At 42.2% G+C, this 7,562-nt stretch overlaps 1 long non-coding RNA gene across 2 annotated transcripts; it reads left to right on the top strand.

Annotated features, from left to right (window-relative positions):
* On the top strand, nt 2,394-6,818 carry LOC110435756. 2 transcript variants are annotated; one of them, XR_002453608.1, is made up of 5 exons: nt 2,394-2,819; nt 3,675-3,819; nt 4,280-4,398; nt 5,136-6,206; nt 6,456-6,818. It is a non-coding gene; the product is annotated as an uncharacterized LOC110435756 (long non-coding RNA). The 2 variants fall into 2 exon arrangements; XR_002453609.1 differs by lacking the exon at nt 2,394-2,819 and having other exon boundaries at nt 3,290-3,819.

The following is a 7,562-nucleotide window of genomic DNA, read 5'->3' as shown; positions in this document are numbered from 1 at the left end:
AGTAAAGGCGACAAAGTGGTACCCCGCCATGATACGGGGCGGGGTTGTTACCCGCCATGATCCACGGCGGGGTACCCCTACCCCGCCACGACCAACGGCGGGGTCCACGTCAGCCACGAATGCCATGCAGATGCCACGTGGCAGGGTGTACCTCACCACCATGCATGGCGGGTTGCAGTGTATTTGCCCCGCCATGCATGGTGGCGGGGCCAAACGACGGGTCAAAATTGAAATTTGTTTTAAATTTGGGCTAAAAATAAAAAAAAATTCCGACGGCTGTGGCAGAGGTCATGGACCCCGACGCAGTGGACATCGGGAGGCGCAACACAGGTTGGAGGTTTGTGATGCGGCAGACATTGGCAGCCACGTGGGAGTCTAGAGGTCCACGTGAACGGCGCTACGGCGGCAGGGGCGAGGCCAGGGCAGCTGTTGCGATGAGCGAGGGCGAGGGTGAGGGTGAGGCAGGGTCCACGTGAACGGCGCTACGGTGGTAGGGGCGAGGGCAGGGCAGCCGTCGCGATGAGATGGCGATGCAAGGCGGCTACCACGATGAGCGAGAGCGAGGGTGACGGAGAGAGTAGGGCGGCGGCAAGGCTATGACGAGCACGCGAGGGAGGTGCGTGTGATTGGGGAAGATTGCGAGTTTGGCGTGGGTCTTGGGGGAAATGACCATATTACCCTTCAATGAATTAAATCAACAAAAATGATTATTTTGCAGAGGTGATGGAAAGCGATGAGAAGCGATTCCAACCATTGTAAAAGGTCTCAAAGAACAATATCATTATATGAGTAAAAAATAAAGTAAGAGTATATAACACACATAACACATTGTATTCCTCAACTAAGTATTTGAATTGTTAAATATATAAAAAATGGAAATCTATAATAAATAATTATTTCAATCATATAAAAACATTTATAAGTAAATTAATAAATTCAAGTATGTAAAAATATCATTTAACAACAAAATAACAAAACAAACCATTGAAATATAATTTATGACAATGAATATATAAGATTAAAACTAAATTAAGATAGTATTAAGCTTGATATATATTGAATATTAAACTTTATATCATTAGTCATTAATCATATGTCATAGAGGTAATATTAAACTAAATCGATGGACGTCCTCCACTTAGCCACGGTGTCTGAGAGCAGAGAAAATACCTTGCTAGGCAGCGAGGTTAAGAAGCCTCTGCAAAGTGTCCAGAGCTTTTTTTTTCCCCTACAAAAGCCGGCTGATTCCTCCCCGTGGAGTAGCGTCCACGTCGTCCAAAAATACTGTGGCCGTTGGATCTCTCATTCAATGGTCCAGATCTTTTGGAGTGGATTCTCGTTTGTAACTGCTGCTTCTGCTTTTCGTGGGCTTCTTCAGCTTCTCCTCTAATTTTCTATTCTCCTCTAATTTTCTAGCTTCGCGTTAAAATCCGGTAAGACAAATATATACCGTGGATCCTGCTTCTCCTTGCAGCTTCTTCCCCTTTCCGATGGTTCCCAACTCTGACCCCGACGCCCTCCTCAACGGCGACGGAGTGCACGAGCGGGGCAGCGCAGCTGCGGGCTCCCTCCTCCCCTCCCCCGGCGTGCTCTCTCCTCTCCCTCTCTCTCTCTCTCTCTCTCTCTCTCTCTCTCTCTCTGCTTTCTGCTCGATCTCTCTCTCCCTCGATGCGGCCAGGGCAACGGCAGCCGGGGCGCGCCAATGGGGCGACACGGCTATGACCGTCGTCCTCTTCCCACTCGGTGCATTGTCCGGCCAAGCGGCACCGGCGTGGCTGCCTCCCCGGCGCCACATCCTTCCTCTGCTCCACCTGTAGTCTTGTGCTACAGGAAACCCTAGGTGCCTGTGGTAGAGGTCGCAAGGATTCGCGGAAGCGCTGCCCTGCGTTTTTTGACTCGGACCGGAATCAGAACGGCACGTCCATGGTTGCAGCGGCACTCCCTTTCACTCGATGTTACTGCTCCCATGGCGCCCCTGCTCTGGCTGTGCTCGCACGCAAGCTTCGATTGAATTTTTGTGCCACCAACAGTTTTGATTTCAGTGCCTTGTTCTAGCTGCCCAAGTTGATGTCAACAATATTTCATTCAATTAAATGTGGTTTACCATATGCCTGCCTTTCAGGTTAGCGTAGCTGAAATCTGTTTGAAATTAAATGTGTAGTCATATGTGCATGACCAAAGCTGAATAATAGACTCTTCTTGTTTGCTACGTTACCCCGATACGTCAAGGTAGGGACGTATCCCATATCGGATACGTATCGGACACGCGTTGGATACGTATCAGCAAAGTATCCGTAAAAAAATAAATCAACTATAATTCGGATACTCCCGTTCGATACGTTAGGCTCGTTCGATACGTTAGGCTCGTTCGATACGTCAGTCCGATACGGTCCAACCCACCTGACCACTCGGCGTCTTGGCCAATCCCATCCCCACACCCGCTGCCTCTCTTGTCCCGTGACCCTACAAAGCCGCCGCAACACATCCAGTCATCCACACGCAAGAGCCCCTGCTCTCGTGCGCCACCTCCCGTGCAAGAGATGCGCTGCAACTCGCCGGTCATCGGCGACGAGCCCCCGCCCCCTCGCGTCGCATCCTGCGCACGCGCTGCCTCCTGCGCAGGAGATGCGCCACTGCTCGCCGGCCGCCGGCGACAAGCCTCCGTCCCCTGTATGCCATCAATCGACCTCTCATCCTCCAGGTCACCACGGCAGAGAGCACACCCACCAGTCTGCTACGGACGCGGCTAGCTCCCGCGATGCAGGGAAGAGGATGATTCAGCACTCAACACTAAAGCTAGCTTCCGTCGGCCTCCATGAGTACACGTCTTTTCATTCTTGTTGTACTCTACTTCCGCACTTGTTGCTTGCTAGTGCTAGAGGTAGTCCTAGCGTAGGAATAGGATCCACCGGCCCACAACCATAACAGACATAATCCTGTTTCTGACTTCCCCGTTTTAGATAGATTTGGTAATTGTGCATTCATCCAGTATAGCTGGACTTGGATCTCTTGTGAATACTAAGAAACCTACAAGGTGATCTAGTGATGCATCATACTCCCTCCATCCTAAATTGTAAGTCATTCCAAGAATCTTGAAGAGTCAAAGCATTTTCACGTTTGACTAAAATTATAGAGAAAAATACTAAGATTTGTAACGTAAAGTGAGTATACTATGAAAATATAATTAAGAAAGAATCTAATGATACTTAGTTAGTACCATAATAATTATTATTTTATAATATAAATTTGGTCAAATTTATAAAAGTTTGACTCTCCAAAATTCTTGGAATGACTTACAATTTGGGATGGAGGGAGTATATGATTGTATGTACTAACTAATAATTAGTGATTACTCAAATTTTACACTTCCACAATTTCTATTTGCATCATTATTTATTTTATTGAAAATAGTAAAACGTATCCACGTATCGTGTTTTTTGAGAAATTGCCGTATCCGCGTATCCATTGATTTAGGTTATTGTTCCATAGTTATGATTTAGGTATCTGGTTTCCCCTGTATGTGTATGTTCCACCATCCATGACAAATTTATGTGTCCTGAACAATGATTTCCTTATTTCCAGACATGTGCCTACTCCTCTGTTTCCTATTTTTGATTAAATATAATAGTCTTCTTCCACTTTCCTATAGTTCAGTTTTTTCTTTTTTTGGTCAGATTTGTAGGTTGCTTCAAATAATTATTTTACGCCTGTGCAAAAATAAGCAAGGAGGTGGCCATTTGTGCATATGACAACAAATCCCACTTGATGGTACGGGGAGCAGAAAGTCAAAAGGAAATCATGGTATTTTCCTTGCTTGAGGTAAAATGCTATCTCAAAATAAAAAATTATTTGTGAGCATGCATGAAACTTCTACACCAGTCACACGGTATGATTGGAGTAAACCACATATTTGCTAGAAGAATTATATATTTAATCTTTTACAATTATGCTCATAGGTGTGCTTTTGACATGCTATAGCTACAACTATTGTTCTTGCTATATAAACATGGATTACTTTGCTCATGATAGCATTGCCACCTGTAGTTTTGGACTGTTGGCTGCATCCTTATCAGTGCAGTTTGCAAGACAAGCATTACACCTACTGCTTCCTGCGCTCAGCAAGATATAGATGCCTGACAATTTAATTTTTAACAGAAAGGAAATTTGCTTACCTGCAGAGAGAATTCCACTCTGCATAATTGATCTGCCGAATTTTGACAAATACTTCATTAAGATACTAAGTTGATTACCGATTGTTTTTGGATAAAATTGTACATAGGTATTTCCTTTCGGTGATTCTATATGGTTTGGTTCTTTTCGGATGCCAGCGGCAATCATGTTCGTGGTCTTTGTGTGCAAGATGACACAATGTCGATGGCTGAAGCTCTTATGTCATAGGTTCGTGTTCCTTCTTTTTATTGTCTCACTATATTAACCTTAGTGGATCTGGTTTATGAACTTTGATTCAGCACTTGCGATGCACGTCCTCTAGACAATGTACTTTACTGTAGATACTCCTTTGGAAACTGATGATCCCCCTAACATAGAAGATGTACCTCTGTACAACACTTCCTTTTCAACTTATTTCCAAATGTATATACAATATTAGTACCGACTATATTTTGTTGTGCTATCGCAAATGTATATGCAATATTTTTAATGATATAAGATCATTCATGAGTTTACTTCCTTCTATTCCAAACATATTTCCAAATGTGGTTTTGGAGTCCTTTTTCCAAAGGGAAGCAAACTAAATGTTGAGTTAGATATTGCTATCTTAGCTTTCTAAAAAGTTAATATTTCCTTTGTCCCCAGGTGTTGGTCTGTTCTATTATATGAGAAGGTTCTAGATTCCGCAGTCAAGTGAAGCCTAAATAATCTGAGAACTCTTTACTCATTGTGTGATTATCATTTAGTCATTCAATTGTTACCTATTTCATAGTTTGTTCTACAAAATTTAAGTTCCTAAATTCAAGTTGGTTGTTCACTTACCATCTGTGCTCTATTTTGTTTGGCCTTGACCCCAACTACTCTGTATATGCATATCTCATATCTTGTGATCTTTATTCTTCCCTCTTATTATTGTTGTAGGCACATAGCCTAAATCGTACTGACTACCTCTCTATTGTGTTTAGGTACAATCAATCAGATAACAAGCAAGAGATGAAAAAGGATTTAGCAAGCATTGAAACTGAATAGACAGGTGAAGAGATTAACTCTGACATCCTTGTTTAATTTATTATTCAGTAGCGCATAAACAGCTACAATTCACAATACTCGGTACTATTGTATTGACCATTACTAGCTTTATCATATTCGTAGTCCACAATAAATCCACACTTCTGATTTCAAGTTTCAGAGAATAGTAGAGCATAAAATTAGTAACTGAGAGATGAATATTTTGGTGCCTCATGTCAATTTCCATTGAGATCTGAGTATTTGAGCATGCTTCACTGTCTTATATTTTGAGCTTGCTATGCAAATGCTGGGCAGATCCAAAAAAAAAAAACTTTGTGCCTTTATTCTTTCTACTATTAGAAATTGATCACTTAATTTTTTCTGAAAGATTCAAGCCATTTGTTGTACTTTCAAATGCTGGTATGTGCATCAATGATCCTTTGATAGTATATAGACATGGATGAAATTTTCTAGACTAAACTTTACTATTAACTCAGAGCCTCAAAATTGCCAGCACTAAATTAGTTATTGTCCTTCATAAGGCAGGAAAAAAGAAGAGACAACATAGTGTGTGGGTGCTATTCTTGAATGATACAGGCATTTGCGACATGTAGCACTTTGTATCCTCTCTGTAGAATAAAAATTTCCAATGTACAACTTTGGGTATGCTTTCAGCCTCCTATGCTCTTAATTATTCACCCTATCAAAACTTCATATGTTTGTCATAGTCCGCTGGTTGGTTTTGTGGCAAAGTTGTTTGTAAAACTTTGAGAGTGCATGGTACTTTTAGCCAAAAAAGAGATTTCATGATTTAGATGATTAGTGTCCTTACATGCATATATGTTGTGAAGGTCAAACCATGTCTTTTCTGTTTAACTTCGAACAAAGTTAGCTTCTACAGTTTAGCAGTTCCAGTGCCCATGTGTCTGCAACAACCATTGCTTGCTACTGCACCTCAAAGAAGTTGTATGTGCTGCTTCTGTGTACAAAGGAACTGGCAACCCCTCCACATAATTCGGGAAAAACACGTATGTTCGACATAACCCCTCCATTTCTATGCAATTTTGTTTTACTTCTGAAACCAATAGTCGTTATTAACATTTGGTTATATGCTGATATATTAACATCAGAAAATACATACATATTCTTTTACTATATAAATTACTACTAACGCTGAGCGATGATATCCTCTATTGGTGTATTTCTGTGATATAATTACTTATCAGACACCTGTTGTACACCACACTAACGTTGCTTTTATTATGTAACATTAACAGTCATCCAGCACGCAAAGCACTTATAGTGGGCTTTCCAATCTTGAGCCAAGATAATGTTCAAACACAAGTCCTTCCCTCACCAATTGAGAAGAATCTCCAGCTGGCAAACTAAGGATTCATTCGCGGAATAATCAGACCACCAGGCAAAATCATTAGGGACTGCTCCAGCGAAGTTGTTGCTATAACCTAAATGTCAATGTATATAGTACAACTGATTCTGTATATCCCACATGTAAAATATGCTTGTCAATGACCACAAACCTAGAACCTGAAAAACATTCATGTACAAAACATACTTATTACCTGCTCTGTTCAATCTTCAATTATCAGCTGTGCGCGCGATGGCGCGCGCCCTTCACTAGTGAAATAGTATTGGTGAGAGGAGATATCCCCCTACCGTACGCCAGGACCATGCTTGAAGCTAGGCCCTTATTGGCCACCAAGGAGAGATCTAGAGGTCGCCCAACGAAAAGAAGAATGGAGATCCATTAATGCCAACACGATCCAAAACTGATGCACATGACTTCTAGCAAGTACCTCTAGTTAACAGTGCCAAATGCTCTCTATATGTCCAGCGTCATGAATAAAGTTGGCGTTTTTGCCTTGGTAGCCTCATCACGGTGTTTTGGACTTAAAGAAAATTGTCATGTACACTTTTTTTTATGAATGCACTTTTCCAATTTCCAGACTTGGGGAAGTCTGTTGGCAGAGAGAGGGAGAGATTTTTCGCAATGCTATGAATCAGGCTGATGAGTCTATAGTCAGTTATCCGTACGACATCATTTTCTTTTTTTGGAAGGAGGAAGATGTTTGCCGAGTTGAGCAGATCAACACCCTGAGAATTCAAAGTGAACAGGCAGCGGAAGCACGTAGTGAGATCAAATTTAATGGTTCCCAACAAGATTTCAAGAAGGCTCCAGTAAAACCGTCTAGAGTAGTGCCTTGTCCCCTGCCATGGAGAGTATGGTATCTCTAATTTCATCATCTGAGAACGGGGCTTCCAAGGAGAACATATTCTATGGAGAGTAGCCGAGTGAAGGCCAATGAAGACCAATGAAGGCGGCCGGCCTAGGTGCAGATGAGCCAAGGTGTTGAGAGTGTAGTACT

This window comes from Sorghum bicolor, chromosome 5 (assembly GCF_000003195.3).
Source record: "Sorghum bicolor cultivar BTx623 chromosome 5, Sorghum_bicolor_NCBIv3, whole genome shotgun sequence".
Lineage (NCBI taxonomy): Eukaryota > Viridiplantae > Streptophyta > Magnoliopsida > Poales > Poaceae > Sorghum > Sorghum bicolor.
Note: the sequence above shows the minus strand (reverse complement) of the source record. Positions and strands in the feature narration are given on the sequence as shown.